The 21129-nt window shown below is 46.1% G+C and overlaps 1 pseudogene; it reads right to left on the minus strand.

Annotated features, from left to right (window-relative positions):
* Nucleotides 1-322: 322 nt before the first annotated feature.
* On the minus strand, nt 323-18020 carry LOC116474331 (14-3-3 protein epsilon-like; annotated as a pseudogene).
* Between the last annotated feature and the right edge of the window lie 3109 nt (nt 18021-21129).

Here is a 21129-nt window from a genome sequence, read left to right on the forward strand (position 1 = left end):
GTGCCCTCCTGAGTCCCAGAAATAACCCTGGGGGCACTCAGCAGGGCCTGCTCAACCCCCGACCTGGACCAGCGAGACCCACACACGTCTCCTTCCCATGGGGACATCTACCTGCATTTCCCAGTCTCGGGCTCCGTGTGTTTCATTTCTCCAGCCATGGGGCCCAGCAGGTGTCAGCAGCAAAGGAGAACTGGGTGGGACGGTCCTTCCTGAAGATAAGGCAAAGTGCCCCAGCCCAGAGATCAATCCTGTAAATCCACTTTCAAAGGGCTGAATAAGGTGGGACATCCCTGGTTCCTTCTTCAGCCATAAATCTCTAGGCTCAGATGGTAACTGCCCTCCTCTTGACAAAGCTGTAAAGAGCACGGCATAGCAGCAGTCGGGAAAGAGCATGGACAAGAAAGGTCCTTCTGGTGGGGCAAGGCCCGCCTGTCCTGCCCCCTAAGCTTTGCCTCCCTCCCCGCATGGGCTTTGCTGCCTCTGTGGGGACTTGATGGAGGTTGCAGGGCTTGACTGCCAGTGCGGGAGGCTTCTGTGAGCATTTGTCCTATAAATACCTAGGCTCCATTCTGCTGCTCAGCCCGCGCCGATGCCACCTGACTTCCTGTGAATGGAGCACTGTGAAGAGGAGTCCAGCTCAGCTGCCCCCCATGTGACTGTGCAAGAGTCACCTCCCCTCTCGAGGAGGCAGTGAGGTGGGTAGACTAGATGATCCCAGAGGTTGCTTTCAGCTCTAATGCCCCAGTTGCTCCTGTATTTTTGTTTGTTTGTTTGTTTTTTGAGACGGAGTCTCGCTCTGTCGCCCAGGCTTGAGTGCAGTGGTGCAATCTCGGCTCACTGCAAGCTTCACTTCTCGGGTTCATGCCATTCTCCTGCCTCAGCCTCATGAGTAGCTGGGACTACAGGCATCCGCCACCACGTCCGGCTAATTTTTTGTATTTTTAGTAGAGAAGGGGTTTCACCATGTTAGCCAGGATGGTCTTGATCTTCTGGATCTTCTGACCTTGTGATCCGCCCACCTTGGCCTCCAAAAGTGCTGGGATTACAGGTGTAAGACACCGTGCCCGGCCTCCTTCTGTTTTTTTCAGACAGAGTCTCTCCCTGTCGCCAAGCTGGAGTGCAATGGCCCGATCTCGGCTCACTGCAACCTTTGCCTCCTGGGTCCAAGTGATTCTCCTGCCTCAGCCTCCTCAGTAATTGATATTACAGGCATCCACCACCATGCCCAGATAATTTTTTGTATTTTTAGTAGAGATGGGGTTTCACCAAGTTGGCCAGGCTGGTCTTGAACTCCTGCCCTCAAGTGATCCACCTGCCCCGGCCTCCCAAAGTGCCAGTTGCTCTTTCTGACCCGTTTGAGAGCAAAGCTGTGTGAAGGTTTTCCTCTCAGATCCCGAATTATCAGGAAAACCATGTTTGGAAAGACCAGAGTCAAGCATAGTAAAAAATAACAAACTTGAAAATAATGACTCTTTGTGTTTTGATTTCTCCTAAATCCGGCTTCTGTAACTGTACAGTAACAGAGCAGTGCAGGGAACAGCACCGGACAACAGAGTCTCCAAATCCTTAATTCCATTCTGCCCCGCCCCTGACTAGCAGTGTCATTGGGGTGAGTCATTTTTCCCTCTGTAGGCCTCAGTTTGCTGATCTGTAAAATGGGGATATTTAATGCCTTACAGAGAGCTTGCCATGTGCCTGGTCCAGTACTAGGTAGGGAGACAGGTGAATAAGACAGGATCCTAACTCTCTTTTTTTTTTTTTTGAGACAGAGTCTCGCTCTGTCACCCAGGCTGAAGTGCAGTGGCGTGATCTCAGCTAACTGCAAGATCTGCCTCCCGGGTTCACGCCATTCTCCTGCCTCAGCCTCCCAAGTAACTGGGACTACAGGCGCCCACCACCACGCCTGGCTAATTTTTTTGTATTTTTAGTAGAGACGGGGTTTCACCGTGTTAGCCAGGATGGTCTCGATCTCCTGTGATCCGCCTGCCTCGGCTTCCCAAAGTGCTGCGATTACAGGCGTGAGCCACCGCGCCAGCCTAATTTTTTTTCAAAATTTCGGTTTTGCTTTAGGAGAACTGCTTGAACCTGGGAAGTGGAGGTTGCAGTGAGCCAAGATTGTGCCAATGCACTCCAGCCCAGGCAACAGTGCAAGACTATGTCAAAAAAAGAAAGAGGAAGGAAGGAAGGAAGGAAGGAAGGAAGGAAGGAAGGAAGGAAGGAAGGAAGGAAGGAAGGAAGGAAGGAGGCAAGCAGCTTATTTGGGAGGTGATCCCCAGAAACACTGGTGGAGAGAGAAGTCAGGTAGGGAAGCGAAAGCAGTCAATACAGACTGCAATTTCAAGCCAGCTACCATTATGGGCAACTGAGCTTCATCCCAACAAGGAGCTCAACAGCTCTATCCAATGACTTCTCTCTCCTTTCCCACAAAACATCTGTGACCAGACACTTGGCTCAACCTCCACATTTCTCTGCATCATTATATAGCTTCTCCTCCTTTTATGATAACTCAGAGGAGCCGATATCCCCTTCCTCTGAACAAATGCCTCCACTTCAACTCTTCATCTACTCCCTTTCCACCCCTCCAAAACCTTGCTCCACCAGAGGCCCCCTGCCTTTCTCTACTCCCGCTCCCTCTTTGTCCCCATTCCTTGATAACGCTTTGCAACCTGACTTTCATTTCCCCTTCTCCCTCCCATGCCTGAGACTTGTGGGCTTTACTGAGATGCTTTTCCCAGAGGATCCTTCCTTGAGTTTCCGATACACGTCTACCCACCTTGTTTCAGAAAGTCTATTATCATTCACTGCTAAAAAATTCTCATCTCAAAATGTAAGGATCATCATAGCTACATAACAGAGTTGTGGTAAGGATTCAAGGTTAAATACACTGTTTAGCAGAGTCTGGCACAAAGAGGCAGTCAGTACACAGCAGCAACCAATACCATCACCAAGCTTAATTACTGGAGTTTGCAACCCATGGGTGATCAGGACAGAATATGACAAGAAGGAGAGCTGTTAGAGGCAAGAAGTGACTGCGGACGACTTGACACCAAGGGAGGAGACAACAATTTCAAAAAGCAGGAGAACAAAAGAGTAGTAGTTTGGGATCATTTTGCAGAACTGCAGGAAGTCAGTGCCGTCAGAGTTCTTGAGATTTCCCAGTCTCTTGGACATTTGTGGTGACAGGCATTCTTAAGGATGACGACTGTAGTTAGTAAGAAGAGCTAGTTCCACAATCATCACAACAGTTTTTCCCTCTTAAACAGAAAGTGCTGGTTTTCCATGTCAGTACTAAATGTTCAGTAATAACTGGCTGCAGTTGACATTCCCAAGCAAAAGCGGGTGTCAAGCCCTATCCAGTAGAGGAACCAAAGCAGAACCAGCCTTGCGTGGTTGGTCATCCGGCCACTGAACTTTCTGCTACAAAGTCAAAGAGGTTTGGGACTAGCATAAGAATAGAACACCAGTGGGATGAGTAGACAAGGGAGCCCACACACAGACCTGCAGGAATGTACGAATGAGGTACATGGGCACCGAGGCATTTCAAAGCTGTGGGGAGAGGATGTCTTGATTATTAAATCAATGGTGCAGAGATGATTGACTAAGCGCTTGGAAAGGCATAAAGTTCCGTCTGTGCCTCACATCATATGTCCAAATAAGATTCAACGTCTTTAGAGTTACACGTCAATCAACCAGAAATTGGAAAACAAGTGCCTGGCTTATTTCACTTAGCATAATGTCCTCCAGGCCCATCCATGTGGTTGCAAAGGGCAAGATTCCCTTCTTTTTTAGGGCTGAATGGTATTTTCTTGTATGTATACACCACCATTTTCTTTTTTTTTTTTTTTTTTTTTTTTTGAGACAGAGTCTCGCACTTTCACCCAGGCTGGAGTGCAGTGGCGTGATCTCGGCTCACTCCAAGCTCCACCTCCTGGGTTCACGCCATTCTCCTGCCTCAGCCTCCTGAGTAGCTGGGACTACAGGTGCCCACCACCACGCCTGGCTAATTTTTTGTATTTTTTTTTAGTAGAGACGGGGTTTCACCGTGTTATCCAGCATGGTCTCGATCTCCTGACCTCATGATCTGCCCACCTCGGCCTCCCAAAGTGCTGGGATTACAGGCGTGAGCCACCGTGCCCGGCCACACCACCATTTTCAATAAAGAATTGGTTAAGTGATTGTATATTGATACAATGGACTTCTACATAGTCATGAAATCATGTTTTAGAATAGTCAATGCTCATGATCTATTCTTAAGTAAAATAGTAGGCTAAAAAAACATATAGCTCCAGGAGCTGAGCAGGAGAGTCACCCTGTCTGCTGGGCCTGTCTGCTCCCCTAAGTTAGGCACTCCAGGAAGGGGTTGAAAGCATCTGAGTCTTGGGGCCCAGCCCTGAGGCCCTCAAACTTTCCCTGCCTAAGGGGCCCTCAGGAACAAAAGCAGAGCCAAGGAGTTGTACAGCTATAGAGTCCAGTGTGCTCAGCCCCTCAGTGTGTGATGGAAATAGGCCCAGAGAGGGCAGATGACCTGCCCAGGGCCTTCCAGCCCTCACACAGCTGGAACCAGGATCCACAGCCCCCAGCCTGCAGACCTGGACATCACATTTCAGGGGAAGTGGGGTGCTGGGCTCACATGGGAGAGGTCTTGCTAGCTGCCAGCCTGGGGCTCACCCGCCTGCTGTCCACCCCTTCAACATTGGTAGCAGGACTCACAGGCACGAGGCTGGGGCCTTCTGCTGCAGACACAAAGCACACCACCACCTGAGGTCCAGGGTCATGATTCGAAACCCACTAAGTGCCCATCAGTCCTTTCCCAGGTTGCAGGGAAAACAGGACCCCAGCCCCCACGTAGTGCCTGGCCACCTGCTGCTCATGAGGCCTTGTCTCCCCATCTTTAGGAAGGCTTTGTGTGTGTGAAAGTTTTTGCATGCACTTGTCTTAAGCATCTTCACAGTCCTGAAAGGTGGGTTCGATTGTCATCCCCATCTTAGAGGTGAAACAGGTTTCCAGAGTCTGAGTAGTTTACCAAGGCGGGGAAGGGATGATCCAGGACTGAAACCCAGGTCCTCCAACTGCCACATTCTCTGACTTTCTGGGGGTCAGTACCCCAAGTCCCTTCTCTCCTGGCCTGTCAGAGACTCAGCAGAGACCCCAGGTGGAGGCTCAGTGAGCTCTGGTGTGTGATAGGGACCTGGGGTCTTGTCACCGTCCTGACACCTTATCCTCTAGGTGGCTGTGAAACCATTCCTGTTCACTTTGGGCTTCCCTAGAGTTGCCAATCCTGGCCTCAAAATTCAGCCACCCCACCCCAACCTCTGGGGGCTGAGGCAAAGGCTCCTCTCTTCTCCACAAAGCTAGAACGAGGAACTTCTGGGGGCCTAAGATAAGAAATGGTCTATTTCTAAAGGGCCTGGTGTCTGGGTAAGCTCTGTGTATTTTCTTACGTTTGCTTTTTGGGGAACTTCATTCAGAGGAGACTTGGCAGCCTCTCTGAAGACGCGGAAGTGATGAATGGCAAAGCTGCAAGAGGCTGTAAGCCCCACCTAGCATGACTTCCTTATTAGGCACATGGGGAAACTGAGCCTCAGTGGGTGGAACAGGACTGCAAGGGCAGTTGGGACAAGATCCCCGAACTCCAGGGCCCCCTACAGCTCAGGCTGTGCAAACGGGGCTGGTCCCGAAAGATGGTCCAGGCTGATGCGGGCACAGTCAGGCTGGGAGGCGGGGCTCACTGGCCAGTCAGCCCAGGGGCAGCGTAGGCGCTCGGGCAGGAGACCCCCACAGGAAGTTTTGAAACCTTCATCAAGATTTCAGAACCGTTCTAGACCCCATGCAGATTGTCTCTGTTAAAGAAGGCGCTTTGAGAAGCTGCAGAAGAGGCTCTGCCTTTGACCCTCAATGGCCATCTTTCCTTTAGTCCATCAGCCCACAAAGACAGGAAATCTGATGGGGGAAAAAAAAAATAAAGTCATGCCAAAGTCGGGTGTCGGTAACCAGGGGGGCCGCCTGAGGCGCCGCATCCAACCCCCCCCGGGGCCAGCACTAGCCAATCCCCGAGGGCCCATCTTCCAGCCCTGAAGCGGTAAACGCCTCACCTCTAGTGGCCAACGCGAGGAACCACACCCTGGCCCGCCTGCCTGTGGAGCCCCCGGCGGTGCCCGTCCTGCCTGTTGTTCCCTCTCAAACCAAATAAACCTCCCGAGGTATGGACTCTGGCTGTCGTCGATGCAGACTCTCCTGCACTGCTTAACACCGTTTTGCTACCATGTGACGGCTGCAGACACTGTCCTCAAACACCAGCCCCACAACGCAATTTTTGTACTTTCGTCTGACCTACCCGAAGGTGTCCTTTTTAAGTGTTGTTAATATTCATAATGACGTATAATCCAAAGTAAATGGAAACATCATATTGCGATTGCATTGCCTTGGCGAGACTCTCGTCCTAACAGATTTCGAGGGGGCGGGGACGGTGGCTCACGCCTGTAATCCCAGCACTTTGGGAAGCCAAGTTGGAGGTTCACTTGAAACCAGGAGTTCGAGCCCAGCCTGGCCAACAAGGAGAAACCCGTCTGTACAAAATCAGAAAAAAAAAAAAAAAAAAAAAAACACACACAAAACCAGGGTGTAGTGGAATGCACCTGTAGTCCCAGCTACAGAACTGAAGATGGCTCCCCATCTCACACACGGTGAAAGCCAATCTTTATCAAGTTCTATGTGTAGCTGGTGCAGTGTTTCACACCTATAATCCCAGCACTCAACACTTTGGGAGGCTGTGGTGGGTTTCACTTGAGCATGGGAGATAGAGGCTGCAGTGAACCGAGATCATGGCATTCCAGCCTGGGTGACAGAGTGAGACCCTGTCTTAACAAAAAAGATTTGGAGGGGCTGGAGGGGAAGGTGGAAAGGCAGAGGAAAAGGCAACTGGAACTTAGGATATGGTCTTGTCACTCTTCACCAGGAACCATTTGAGGTAGGCCCCCAAGTTACAGATGGGGAAACCGAGGCCCAGAGAGGTTAAAATACTTGTGCAGAATCACACAGCTGGTTGATGACAGAAGCGCGATTCAAACTGAGGCCTCCCAAAACTGTTTGCACCAGGACCAGTCAGCCATGCTGTTACCTACTCATTCAGCAAACAGCTGTGGAGTATTGACTCTAACGTCAGCCCCTGCCTGGGCCCCTGAGAAACAGTCATCAGTGAGATCATCCATGAACAGCAGACACAATAATGGTATGTTAGAAGGTGACCAGTAGCAAAAACTATGAGCATAAAGGAACTGGGTGGGCAGGCAAGGTTGTGCTTAATAGGGAGGTCAGGCAGGCCTCGAGGTAAGTGTTGAGCTAAGACTTGGAGGAGGGGCGGAAGGGAGCAATGGAGACACCTGGGGAAAAGGTTCTGAAGGCAGAGCCATGCTTGGCATGACTGAGAAAAAGCAAAGTTGCCAATGTGGCCAGAGCAGGATGGGGCAAGGGAAGAACAGTGGATGAGGGCAGAAGATTGGACCCAAGTCATGTAGCAACTTTTTTTTTGAGACAGGTTCTCATTGTATCTCCCAGGCTGGAGTGCAGTGGCGTGATCATGGCTCACTGCAGCCTTGACCTCCTGCTTTAGCCTCCTGAGTAGCTGAGACCAGGCATGTGTCATCATGCCTGGCTATTCTTTTAATTTTTACTTTGCAGAGATGGGGTTTTGCTATGTTGCCCAGGCTGGTCTTGAACTGCTGGGCTCATGCAATCCCACCACAGCCTCACACTGTGCGTGAGATGGGAAGCCATCTTTAGTTCTAAAAGACGTCCAGTAGAAGACAAACCTGTAATCTGGGGCAGGTCAGCAGGCCCAGGTTGAAGGTCCCTCTGTTGGGGGCTTGCCAGAGGGTCTGGCCTTCAAGGCCCAAATGGCGTCCAGTATCCAGGGTGGCAGCAGCTCGGTCCCCACCAGATCCCTCTGCGGCATGACTCTGCTGAAGGTTCTGGCTGCCAACTCCCTTAGGAAGCCCGTGTGCTGGCCTAACTCTCCAGGCCTCCAGCTCATTCTCCGAACCACCTGATACCCCTTCCCATGCGTTCCTTTTCTGCTTATGTTAACCAGAGTGGGAGCCTGTTGTTTGTGACAAAGAGCCCCGCTTGGTGCTCTGACGCAATCTATCGTCCAGGTCTCAACTCAAGTGCCATTGCCCTGTGAGGCCTGCCCCGCCAACCCCAGGCACTCCCACATCTCCCTGCTCTGTCCTTCAGGGCGTTCATCACCAAAAGCATCTTGTATAGTTATTTCTTCCTTTCTCTCACCACTAACCTTCATGAGAGTAGCGGCCATACCCACCATTACCCCCAGTAACTCCAGGGCCTACACCAAGGCTGAGGGAACAGGAGCCCACTAACGAGGATTTGTTGAACAAATGGGCAAAAGCTGCTGATGTGGACGTTTTATGAAGAGTCAAAGCCATGTGTCTAGAGCGTCAGTTCTGATGATGTTGGGTCCAAGCCCAGATGTGTGTGTGCAAGAGCCTCGGTTCAGCTCCAGAAGACTCCTGGGGTACAGATGAGAAACAACCCCAGGGACCACTGGTTTATCCTGAACAGAAAAACGGAGAGAGAGGCGGCCAGGCGCGGTGGCTCATGCCTATAATCCCAGCACTTTAAGAGGCCGAGACAGGAGAATAATTTGAGCCCAGGAGTTCAAGAGCCTGGGCAACACATCGAGGTTGCATCTCTACAAAAAATTAAAAAAATAAAAATTAGCAGGGCATGGTGGCTACTCTGAAGGCTGAGGCGGGAGGATCACTTGAGCCTGGGAATTCAAGGCTGCAGCGAGCTATGATCGCACCACTGCACTCCAGCCTGGGAGGTAGAAGGAGACGCCATCTCAAAAAAAGAAAAAAGAAACAGCCTTATTGAGGAATAATTGATATGCACAGAACTGCACATGGTTAATGTGTACAATTTGGTAAGTCTGGACATTTGCAAACACCGATGATACTGTCACTACACTGAGGGAATAGACATAGCCAACACCTCCCCAAGTTTCCTTGTGTCTCTTTGGTTTTGGTTTTGGTTTGGGTTTTTCGGTGTGTGGTAACAACACAACGTGAGACCTACCCACTTAACAGATTTTGAAATGTACAGTATTGTTATTCATAGGCCCTGTGTTGTACAACACATCTCTAGAACGTATTCCTCTAGCATAACTGAAACTTTGCACCCATGGAACAACACGCCGTTTTGCCCACCCTCCAGCCCCTGCTAACCACTATTGTATGCACTGCTTCTGTGAGTTTCACTGTTGTAGATACCTCATAAAAATGGAACCATGTGGCCAGGCGCAGTGGCTCATGCCTATAATCCTAGCACTTTGGGATTGGGAGGCCGAGGTGGGCAGACCATGAGGTCAGGAGATCAAGACCACCCTGGCTAACACAATGAAACCCTGTCTCTACTAAAAATACAAATATTAGCTGGGCATGGTGGCGGGTGCCTGTAGTCCCAGCTACTCAGGAGGCTGAGGCAGGAGAATGGCGTGAACCCGGGAAGCGGAGCTTGCAGTGAGCCGAGACTGCACCACTGCACTCCAGCCTGGGCGACAGAGCGAGACTCCGTCCCCTGCCAAAAAAAAAGGAACCATGCAGTATTTGTCCTTCTGTGCCTGGCTTATTTCACTTGGCATAATGTCCTCCAGGTCCATCCATGTTGTTGCAAAAGGCAAGATTCCCTTCTTTTTTAGGGCTGAATGTTACTGTCTTGTATGTCTATACCACCATTTCTTTACCCATTCATCTGTAACTGACGCTTGAGTTGCCACAACACGCTTTCTAGGCTGATCCATCACTACATGGGTGATCCAAAATGGTAGCCTCCGGGCACCATGGCTGACACCTTTGATCCCAGCACTTTGGGAGACTGAAGCAGGTGGAGCAGTTGAGCCCAGGAGTTCAAGACCAGCCTGAGCAACATGGCAAAACCCCGTCTCTATGAAAAATACAAAAAACTAGCCAGGCATGGTGGCATCCACCTGTGATACCAGCTACTCAGGAGGCTGAGGTAGGAGGACCGCTTGAGTCTGGGAGACAGAGGCTGCGGTGAGCTGAGATAGTACCGCTGTACTCCAGCCTGGGTGACGGAGTGAGATCCTGTCTCAAAAACAATAAAATAAAATAAAATCGGTGGCCTCAGCCCCAAGTGTGAGTGGCTTTCCAGTCTGGCTCTCCAGGGCTGCTCAGGAGCACTTCCTGTATCTCTTAGTTTAGCTTCTCAGGAGAGAAATGACAGCACAAGTTATGACTCATCTCCTTAAGTCAAGTGTCAGTGATGTGGTGACATCACATGGTAAAACCATGGCTATAGGCAAGGCACACAAAGCCAGATGTGTCTTTCCCAGGAAGTCCCTGACCAGTGGGAGAGGAGGAGGGAGAGGTGGCAGCCAATGGAAAGAAGGGGCAGGAGCCAAGCAGGGCCACAGGACCCAAAGCAGAAATGATTCAGAAAGCAAAGATAATAAATAGCCAATAGCAAGACACTTAAAAAAAAAAACAGAGAAATGACCTACATGACCAAGAAAGGGTGAATAAATTCCACTATCGCCATCTGAAGGCTAGAAAATTATGCAGCCATTGCTATGTTTAATGACGAATAATGGTGTGGTATCTTGCAAATGTGTAGGGAACACAGAAGGATGAAAATTGAGTTTAGACCGAGTTCTTTTTCTTTTCCTTTTCTTTGACACAAGTCTTGCTCTGTTGCCCAGGCTGGAGTGCAGTGGTGCAATCATAGTTTATTTCAAGCTTGAATTCTTTGGATTCAGGCAATCCTCCTGCCTCAGCGCCCCACCCAGAGTAGCTGGGACCACAAGTGTGCACCACCATGCCTGGCTGAGTTTTATTTTACTTTTTGTAAAGATGGGATCTCACTATGTTGCCCAAGCTGGTCTCAAATTCCTGGATTCAAACCATCCTCCCTCCACCATGAGCCACCGCCCTGGTGTGATCAGCGACGTGGAGCTTCTTTTCATGTGTGCCTGTCTTCTTTGGGGAAATGTCTAAGCCTTTTGCCCAGTTTTGAATTGGCTTCCTTGTTTTTGTAAGTGTTGAGTTGTAGGAGTGTTTTTTTTTTCTTTTTTTTTGAAACGGAGTCTCGCTCTGTCACCCAGGCTGGAGTGCAGTGGCGCAGTCTCGGCTCACTGCAAGCTCCGCCTCCCGGGTTCACACCATTCTCCTGCCTCAGCCTCTCCCAGTAGCTGGGACTACAGGCGCCCGCCACCACGCCCGGCTAATTTTTTGTATTTTTTAGTAGAGACGGGGTTTCACCGTGGTCTCGATCTCTTGACCTTGTGATCCGCCCGCCTCGGCCTCCCAAAGTGCTGGGATTACAAGCGTGAGCCACCGCGCCCGGCCTGAGTTTTTTAAATATGTTCTCGATATTAATCCCTTATCAGACACAATTTGCAAATATCTTTTCTCATTCTGTGAGTTGTCTTTTCACACTTTTTTTGGTCTTTTCTTTTGAGATACGGTCTCACTCTGCCACCCATGTTGGAGTGCGGTGGTGTAACCATGGCTCACTGCAGCCTCGACCTCTTGGGCTCAAGTGGTCCTCCCACCTCAGCCTCCCAAGTAGCTGGGACTACAGGCACATGCCACCATGCCCAGCTAATTTTTTATTTTTTATTTTTTTATTTATAGAGATGGGGGTCCCCCTGTGTTGCCCAGACTGGTCTCAAACTCCTGGGCACAACTCATCTTCCCACCTTAGCATCCAAAAATGCTGGGATTTACAGGCATGAGCCACCACACCTGGCCTCTTTTCACTCTCTTCATAGTGTTGTTTGATGAAATTTCTTCAATTGATGAAGATCAATTTATCTATTTTCTTGTGTTGCCTGTGCTTTGAGTGTTATATCCAAGAAAACATTGCTGAATCCCATGTTTTCAAGGGTTTCCCCTATGTTTTCTTCTAAGAGTTTCATGATTTTAGCGCTTATGTTTTTGATCCATTTTGAGTTAAATTTATATATGGTATATGGTAAGAATCCTACTTCATTCTTTTACATATACTCAGTTTTCTCAGCACTGTTTATTAAAAAGATTGTTTTTTCCCCCATTAAATGGTCTTGGCACATCTCTCTTTCCTTTCTTTCTTTTCTTTTCTCTGTCTATTTCCTCCCTCCCTCCCTTCCTTCCTTCTCTCTTTCCTTCTCTCTTTCTCTGTCTTTCTCTCTCTCTCTTTCTCTTTCTTTCTTTCTTGTCTCACTTTGTCACCCAGGCTCAAGTACAGTGGAGTGATCTTGGCTCACTGCAACCTCAACTCTCTCTCTCTTTCTTTCTCAGAGTCTCACTCTGTCACCCAGGCTGGAGTGCAGTGGAGTCATCCCGGCTCACTGCAACCTGAACCTTCTGGCTTCAAGGGATTCTCGTGCCTCAGCTTCTCAAGTATCTAGGATTACAGGCATGCGCCACCACGCCTGGCTAATTTTTGTATTTTTGGTAAAGACAAGGTTTTGCCATGTTGGCCAGGCTGGTCTCAAACTCCTGACCACAAGTGATCCTCTTGCCTCAGCCTCCCAAACTATTAGGATTACTGGTGTGAGCCACTGTGCCCAGCACATCTTGGCATCCTTTTCAAAACTCAACTGACCACTGACGTGAGGGTTTGTTTCTGGGCCCTCTATTCCATCCCATTGATCTAGATGTCTGTCCTTATGCCAGTATCACAGTTTTTGGTTTTTCTTTTCCTTTTTTTTTTTTTTGAAACAGAGTCTCACTCTGTCACCCAGGCTGGAATGCAGTGGCGTGATCTTGGCTCACTACAACCTCTGCCTCCTGGGTTCAAGTGATTCTCCTGCCTCAGCCTCCTGAGTAGCTGGAATTACAGGTGCACACCACCCCGCCCAGCTATTTTGTATTTGTAGTAGAGACGGGCTTTCACCATGTTGGCCAGGCTGGTCTTGAACTCCTGACCTCAAGAGATCCACCCACCTCAGCCTCCCAAAGTGCTGGGATTAGAGGTGTGAGCCACTGCACCCGGCCTGTTTTTTTGTTTGTTTGTTTGTTTGTTTGTTTTTGAGACAGGAATCTTACTCTGTTGCCCAGACTAGAGTGCAGTGGCATGATCTCAGCTCACTGCAAGCTCTGCCTCCCAGGTTCACGCCATTCTCCTGCCTCAGCCTCCCGAGTAGCTGGGACTACAGGTGCCCGCCACCATGTCTGGCTAATTTTTTTGTATTTTTAGTAGAGACAGGGTTTCATTGTGTTAGCCAGGATGGTCTCAATCTCCTGACCTCGTGATCCACCTGCCTTGGCCTCCCAAAGTGCTGGGATTACAGGCGTGAGCCACCACGCCCGGCCAAGTTCTCCAACTTTTTTCTTCTTTTTCACAATTGTTTTGATTATTCAGGGAGGGTGCCTTGAAATTCCCTATGAGGTTTAGGATGACTTTTCTATTTCAGAAAGAAAATCAGACATGCCATTGGAATATCCAGAAGGATTACATCGAATCTGTAGATTGCTTTGGATAGTCTTGACATCATAACAATATTAAGTCTTCCTTCATAAACACAGGATGTCTTTCATTTATGTCTTCTTTAATTACTTTCAGCAAGGTTTTATCATTTTCAGTGTATAAGTCTTTCACCTTCTATTAAAAACATGCCCACAAGACTGAACACTAATATACAAAAATTAAGATAATTCTATTATAATTTTCTCTCATTTCCTTCCTCTAGTTATATTAACATGTTAGATTTTTCAGTTTACTAACAACAACAATATGCCACATCAAAATAATTATCCTGACTGCTATGCTACTGGGTTGAGATAGGTCTGTTTTAATACAAAGCAGCTTCAATAAGAGCCGTAAGAATTACTACGCAGCCAAGCCTACAAAGGCAGTCCCAAGAAACAAGACGGAACACTCAAATAGCTATCCTTTTTCACTTTCACACTGACAGCTTGTGTTCTTTCCCACAACTTACCTGCAGGCAGGGTCAGGGAAATTCAGAATTTCACAGGAGAATATGGAAAAATTGAGAGCAAGACATAAGTGAATGGGATGCGTTGGTGAAAGTTCTCTCACTGCAATATCACTAGCAGCTTTGTAAGCCACTAGGCTGTTCTCCGCCGCCTCCTTCCTGTCATTTCCTGTGGCAAATTCTGCCAGATACCTGTGGTAGTCCCCTTTCCTAAAGCAAAATAAAAAAAAAAAAATTAGACCAGGAACAATGATTTTCAAAGTAAAATAGCTAAAATTGTTCCATATAATATAAATATGTGACAAAAACATATGTAACAACTAACAAGTGTACTTCAATAATTTTAAACACTCTCAGGAATATTTGGCTTCATTTCATTTTTTTCTTAGACATTTCATACTATTTTCCTTATTAGATATAACCAAAAATCCCACAGAAATTAACTGAGGAGCCTCTAAATATCAACAAAACTATCCCTTGATAGACTAGAATTAAACAAGCAAGTGGTTCCAAGAAATGGCACAAGTGTATTAATCATAAAATAAAATTTCTACAGGAAAGATTCAGCCAGCACTGTGCAATGTGTGGCCGTTTGGGGGAGGGGAATGAGATAGGTCCCATGAAAGCAAGAGAATATAAGTAAAGCAAAAACTAATGCATTTTTATAACAGCCTGACCATCTTTTTATTCCAACATCAACTATCCTTCTAACATTAAACAATTATTTGTAAATAAAAGTTGGAAACCTACAGAGAAGAAAGTCATGACTCTAAAAAGGCCAACTTTTAATTTTACATTTTCCTTTCTAGTATAGAACCTACATTTCATAATAGAAAACCTTGGACTTGGCAGTGGTAGCTGCTGGAATGAGGTGTTCTTCCAGTGCATCCAGAACGTCACCACAGATTAACTTTAGCTCAGTCTCAACCTGAAAAAATAAAAATAAATTTTAAAAAATCAGACTGTTTCAGTCTAGAAATTCTGTAAATTTATTACACATTCTATGTACCTCTGTTTTTGTGGAAGAGAGCTTAGTATTACAGAGAATTTGTATCCCTCTCCAAACTCCCTTCTTCCCTTTTGACACAAAGTCAGAGAAAAGCTGCCTCTCAGTTATCAAAAGTATCTTTTCCTTTCTGCATGCAATTAAGTGCTAGACACACACACCACTCCCCGCCCCAGCGCCCCCTCACAATCCAACTACAGAATCACCAGTGACTGAAACTGAACACTGATGCTACTTGGTAAATGCTGGTCAATTACATTAATCTTTCACAAGGTAGCAACTATTGTGTCCATTTACTTGGGAAAGCAGAACCTAAAAAGAACTTAATAAGCAGAGCTAGGATTTGAAGCCAGGCAGGGTGCAAGGGACAGAACAAAATTCAAATCCAGGCAGTTTGCCTTCAGTACTTACATTCCTAACAACGTTCAACAGGCAATCCCTTTAGTGGAAGAGATCAAAAACTAGTTAAGATACCAAAAATCTATGGACCAAAGAAACTATTGCTCATCTCTATTCATTTCTAATACTGAAAACGTACAGCACCTCTAAACGCACATACCCAGCTTGATTCCTTTTTTTTTTTTTTTTTTGGGGAGGAGTCTTGCTTTGTCCCTCAGGCTGGAGTGCAGTGGCACCATCTCAGCTCACTGCAAGCTCCGCCTCCTGGGTTCACACCATTCTCCTGCCTCAGCCTCTCGAGTAGCTGGGACTACAGGCAGCCACCACCATGCCCGGCTAATTTTTTTTTTTTTTTTTTTGGTATTTTTAGTAGAGACAGGGTTTCACTGTGTTAGCCAGGATGGCCTCGATCTCCTGTCCCCATGATCTTCCCGCCTCGGCCTCCCAAAGTGCTGGGATTGCAGGCGTGAGCCACCGTGCCCAGCCGCTTGCTTCCTATTTTCTACGAACTCATGGCACTACCGTTGAACCTTTCTAGGTTCCTCTCACGCCCCTGGAACCTCCTTTCCACTGTAAAACATTCTCTCACTCTTTCTTCCATAATAGCATTCTTATCTTAGCTAAGCAAAACAATTTTCTGAATAAACTATCTTCCTGATGACTTTTCAAATAGAGACTGCTGTAGGAGACTAAAGGCTTCCATGTTCTCCTAGCTCCTCACATACTCAATGACTGCTCTCCTGTTACTCCAAACCCTTCCTCCTCAAAAGCCGATATTCTACATTCCATTTCTCAGTTTCTGTCATCAATAGATCTCTAGGTCCTTATCCCACATCCACTGACTATCTACAGCCAACCTATCCAATACCTGAGATCACACCAAGGTATGGTGTGGCTACGTTCCATTCAACAGAGTTCTTTGCTTTCTACTCCAACACTTGCAGTTATCCATACAGCTAACTGTGCTGCTCCATACTAAAAGTCTTACACTGCAATGCTCCACTCTTGGCCGTGGCTTCCTCTTTTAGTTCCTTTTCTCTTCTTGTTTCTACTTAGGGACTCATCAAGACATCTCCTCCCTCCCTTCCTTCATCTCATCTTAAGACATCCAGACTGGAACTTTCCACATCTTCTCCCAGTGTTATCAGTTGCTCTCTTTGCGTCCTGCTTCCCTTTCCTAGCTAGCCCAAGTCCCACAGTGTAGCTCATGGACTTCTTTCTTCAGCACTTTCAACTTTCTCACTTCCTCATTCCTCTGGGACACAAAAGTTGTCTATTGGTCATTGAAATTCTTTGACCCAACGTATTTCATGGTAATGGTAACATCAACCCCAGCTTACAACTCTATTTTTAGGGACAGGGTCTCACTTTTTTTTGCCCACTACTGCAGCTTCCAGGAGAAAAAGTTACTCACCTCTGCCCTGAAATATTCTGTAGCCTAACCCACAAGAGCAAAAGATAAAAATCTACCAAGATATAAAATGTGTACTACATATACAATCCAGTGAGCACTAGGCTGTGACCTCAAATGCCAATGACTATGGCCAAATTATTGACAGACATAAGCCTGAGAACTAAGCCAGATGCTCAAAAGAAACAAGCCTCCCTTTTCAGAGACATTTCCTAAAACTATAAAAATAAAAGGCAAAAATTAGGACATATTCAGGTGACAACAACTTCCTTCCCCCAGACAATTTATGTTGTATAAAACCCAAAGATTAAAAACTATGGAATTGGATTAAAAAAACCCTGATCTTTCAATAAAAAGAAGAATGGAACAAATTTAACCAAAAACACTCATCATTTTTCTTGAAAATACAGTAGTTCCCTTTTATCTGAGAGGGATCCATTCTGAGACTCCCCAATGGATATGCTGAAACCATGGATAATACCAAACCTTATATATACTATGTTTTGTTCTACACATACATATTCATGGTAAATATTAATTTGTAAACTAGGCACAGTAAAAGATTAATAACAGAACAATTATAACATACTCTAATAGAAGTTATATGAACGTAGTGTCTTTTTCTCTCAAATTATGTTATTGTACTGTACCACTGGTAACTTTAACTGTGGATAAGAGGGGACTGTGGTACAAGTCTCACCACTTGCCATACTTTTGAATCATTTTCCCTTGTCTTCTCCTCTCTTGTTCCTTCTTTCTGTTCAAGGCTGCTGATTATTCTCTAGGAGGCTCTTCTAGCTCCAGTCACATTCTTATATGTAACAGATAGGAGGTTTCTTTCTTCAGCTGTCAGCTCCACATCCATCCCTGCTAATTTCTTCATTGACTCCACCATTTCTATGAGGGAAAAGCAAAATCTGGACACCTGCAGAATTAGCACCACATGGATGCTGCCGAAGGGTTTTCTGCCTGTGTCCTCTGGAGTGGTGACATCAGATCCCCCCTGGACTGGAGCCCATTAAGCAACACTTGGAGCAGTCGAGGAGTGCCACACCAGAATGTGGGGACCAGTGACTTCAGGGAGTGCTGGGCAGCAAGCCCCAAGGTCTTCCCAGGGCCTTCCTTGGAAACCGTACTGCCGTCAGTGCCCTGGCACCATGGGCCTGTGATGAGTGCAGCCTGAGCGACCTACACAATGCCTTCAGGGTCGCTCTTCCATTGTCCTGGTGAAGAGCACAGCCCTGATCCATGTGGGCCTCCTGACCCACACCCTCGTGTTCTCTCCCAAACACACTTTCTTATCTGTTCAGTATGGACAGGCTGAGACGGCTAAAAATTTCCCACATTTTTAAGTTCTGCTTCCCTTTTGATGGTAAGTTCTGTCTCTAAATCATTCCTCTTTTCTTTCATTTTCCTAGAAATATTCAAGAGAATGAAGCTGCTCCTTCAATACTTTGCTTAGATATTTCTTCTGCCAAATTTCAGGTTCATCGCTGGCAAGTTCTGCCTTCCAGAAAACACTAGGAGCACAATGCGGCCAAGTTCTTTGTCACTTTACGACAAGCGTCACCTTTCCTCCAGTTTCCAATAGCATGTTCTTCATTGCCATCTGAGACTTCATCTGAATGACTTCTCCCTTCCATATTTTTATTTTTTTAAGAGACTGGGTCTCCCTATATTGGCCAGGTTGGTCTTCAACTCTCATCCTCAAGCAATCCTCCCATCTCGGCCTCTGAAAGTGCTAAGATTCCAGGCATGAGACACCATGCCCGACCCCCTCCATATGCCACCGACATTCTGTCTAGCTCTCCTCTTCTGAGCCCTCACCAGAATCACCCTTCATGTTTTAAAATAAATGTTTCCTGTTGAAATGATTTTAGATATACAGAAATATTGAAAAGGCACTATAATGTACTCCTACTCCTACACCTTCCATCTAGCTGCCCCTAATAATGACATTTTGCAGCACCGTGGCACACAAGAAATTCAGGCTGGGTGTGGTGGCTCACACCTGTAATCCCAGCAATTTGAGAGGCTGAGGCAGGAGGTTCAGGTTCACTTGAGTCTAGAAGTCTGAGACCAGCCTGGGAAACAGGTAGACCCTGTCTCTAGAGAAAAGTCAAAGAAATTAGCCAGGCATGGTGGCATGTGCCTAGTCCGACCTAGTCAGGAGGCTGAGGCAGGAGGACTGCTGGAGCCCATGAGTTCCAGGAAGCAGTGAGCCATGATTGCACCACTGAAGAATAGAAAGGTAAATATTTGAAGTGTTACTTTATGCCACTAGGAAAAGCAGGAAGACTTTTAATCTTATACCATCAGTATTAAGGTATACACAGTTTTCTAAAAATTTATCTCTGCAGTTCAATAAGAAAAAATTCCTGCATATTATATTTGATAGAGCAAATAAAGAAAAAAATTCAAAAATTAAAGGAAATGTCAGTATTAGACTCATGCATTTTTCAAAGCATTACTAAACAGCATCACACATTTCTGTTTAAAACACTTGTACCATTGCATAATTAAGTATGAAGGTGAGAGTTATCTGAGGTGTTTTAAAGTTGGTAGTACCACATCTAATTGGTGTAGACTAGATAAAAATGACTATAAAAAAGTTCAAATTCCATGCAAATGTAAAGATTATACAATCTTATTAAATTATTAAACAGACATTTTTTCCCAACTATCAAATGGGATAACATCATGTCTATAATTAGCAGTAAGAAAATCCTATTTGCACAATCTTCAAAGTCCTTTTTTTAAATTATATATACATCATCTCTCATTTAAAAATGAACATTACTATATGCTTATTACACCTAGGAAGAAAAATTTTCGATTTTTTTTTTTTTTTTAGACAGAGTCTCGCCCTGTTGCCCAGGCTGGAGTGCAGTGGTGCTCCACCTCCCAGGTTCACGCCATTCTCTTGCCTCAGCCTCCCCAGCAGCTGGGACTACAGGCACACGCCACCACGCCCGGCTAAGTTTTTGTATTTTTAGTAGAGACGGGATTTCACTGTGTTAGCCAGGATGGTCTCGATCTCCTGACCTTGTGATCCGCCTGCCTCAGCCTCGCAAAGTGCTGGGATTACAGGTGTGAGCCACCACGCTTGGCAAAAATTTTCCATTTTATAATCTCAAAATTTTTGTTAGTCATTAAAATAAATCAAAGCATTCGACATCAAGGGATATACAGACACACACTCTTAAGTAATTCATATACAAGAACCAGAATATTAGAGGCCTAAGCTGCTCATGTCGTAAGACAGGGGCCCCTTGTAGTATTTATTTTAAAAAGAAATAGCCCCATTCACAAGGGAAAGATAATAATTTAAAAATTAGAAACTAAAAGCAAAATAAAGAAGCCTTAAACCTTCAGTGTATGAATATCTACCATTACAAAGAATGAGAAATAGACACTCGGGACATCAGACATACTGACCCTTCAAAGGAACATGGATACAAATGTGTAACAGCCAATCAGATGGTACTAACACCATGATCCCATGTGACAGCAAGTAGTGAGCAAATCTAAAGAATTCCCAAAGTTGTATTTAAATATATTTTTCTGAAGGTTTTTAAGTGAGTTACAAAACAGCCCTACTTCAGTTTTACTATTTCTCAGTAAATAAAAATGAAAATAAATAAATGGGTAATAGTAATTAAACAGAAAATGAGAAACAAAGTGATAATCACAAAATGTATAATTGATGCCAACAATCCAATTAACTAAAGATGTTAAAAATATAAAGAGTTTCCTACAGATCAATTTTTTTGACTAAATGTATACCAACATTCACTACCAATATTAACATATATCCTTTTTTTTTTTTTTTTTTTGAGACAGAGTTTTTGCTCTTGTTGCTTGTTGCCCAGGCTGGAGTGCAGTGGCGCGATCTCGGCTCACCACAACCTCTGCCTCCCGGGTTCAAGCAATTCTCCTGCCTCAGCGTCCCAAGTAGCTGGGATTACAGGCATGCCCCAGCACACCCCGCTAATTTTGTACTTTTGGTAGAGACGAGGTTTCTCCATGCTGGTCAGGCTGGTCTCCAATTCCCAACCTCAGGTAATCCGCCTGCCTTGGCCTCCCAAAGTGCTGGGATCACAGGCATGAGCCACTGCACCCGGCCTGTTTTTTTGTTTGTTTGTTTTTTTTTTTGAGACAGGAGTCTCACTCTGCTGCCCAGGCTAGAGTGCAGTGGCGTGATCTCATATATAATGTTTATTATAATAACAGCAAAAGGGGGGAGGGCAATGGAGCTTTACAGGAGAAAACTGCTTTCTGCAAGTCTTTATCTTTTTGCTGGTAAAAAGTCCTGCGTCAGTGTTGATGGCTTCTGACTCACTGAGGTGGTGGTTGTGG

The sequence above is a fragment of the Hylobates moloch genome, unplaced genomic scaffold (assembly GCF_009828535.3).
Source record: "Hylobates moloch isolate HMO894 unplaced genomic scaffold, HMol_V3 SCAFFOLD_10, whole genome shotgun sequence".
Lineage (NCBI taxonomy): Eukaryota > Metazoa > Chordata > Mammalia > Primates > Hylobatidae > Hylobates > Hylobates moloch.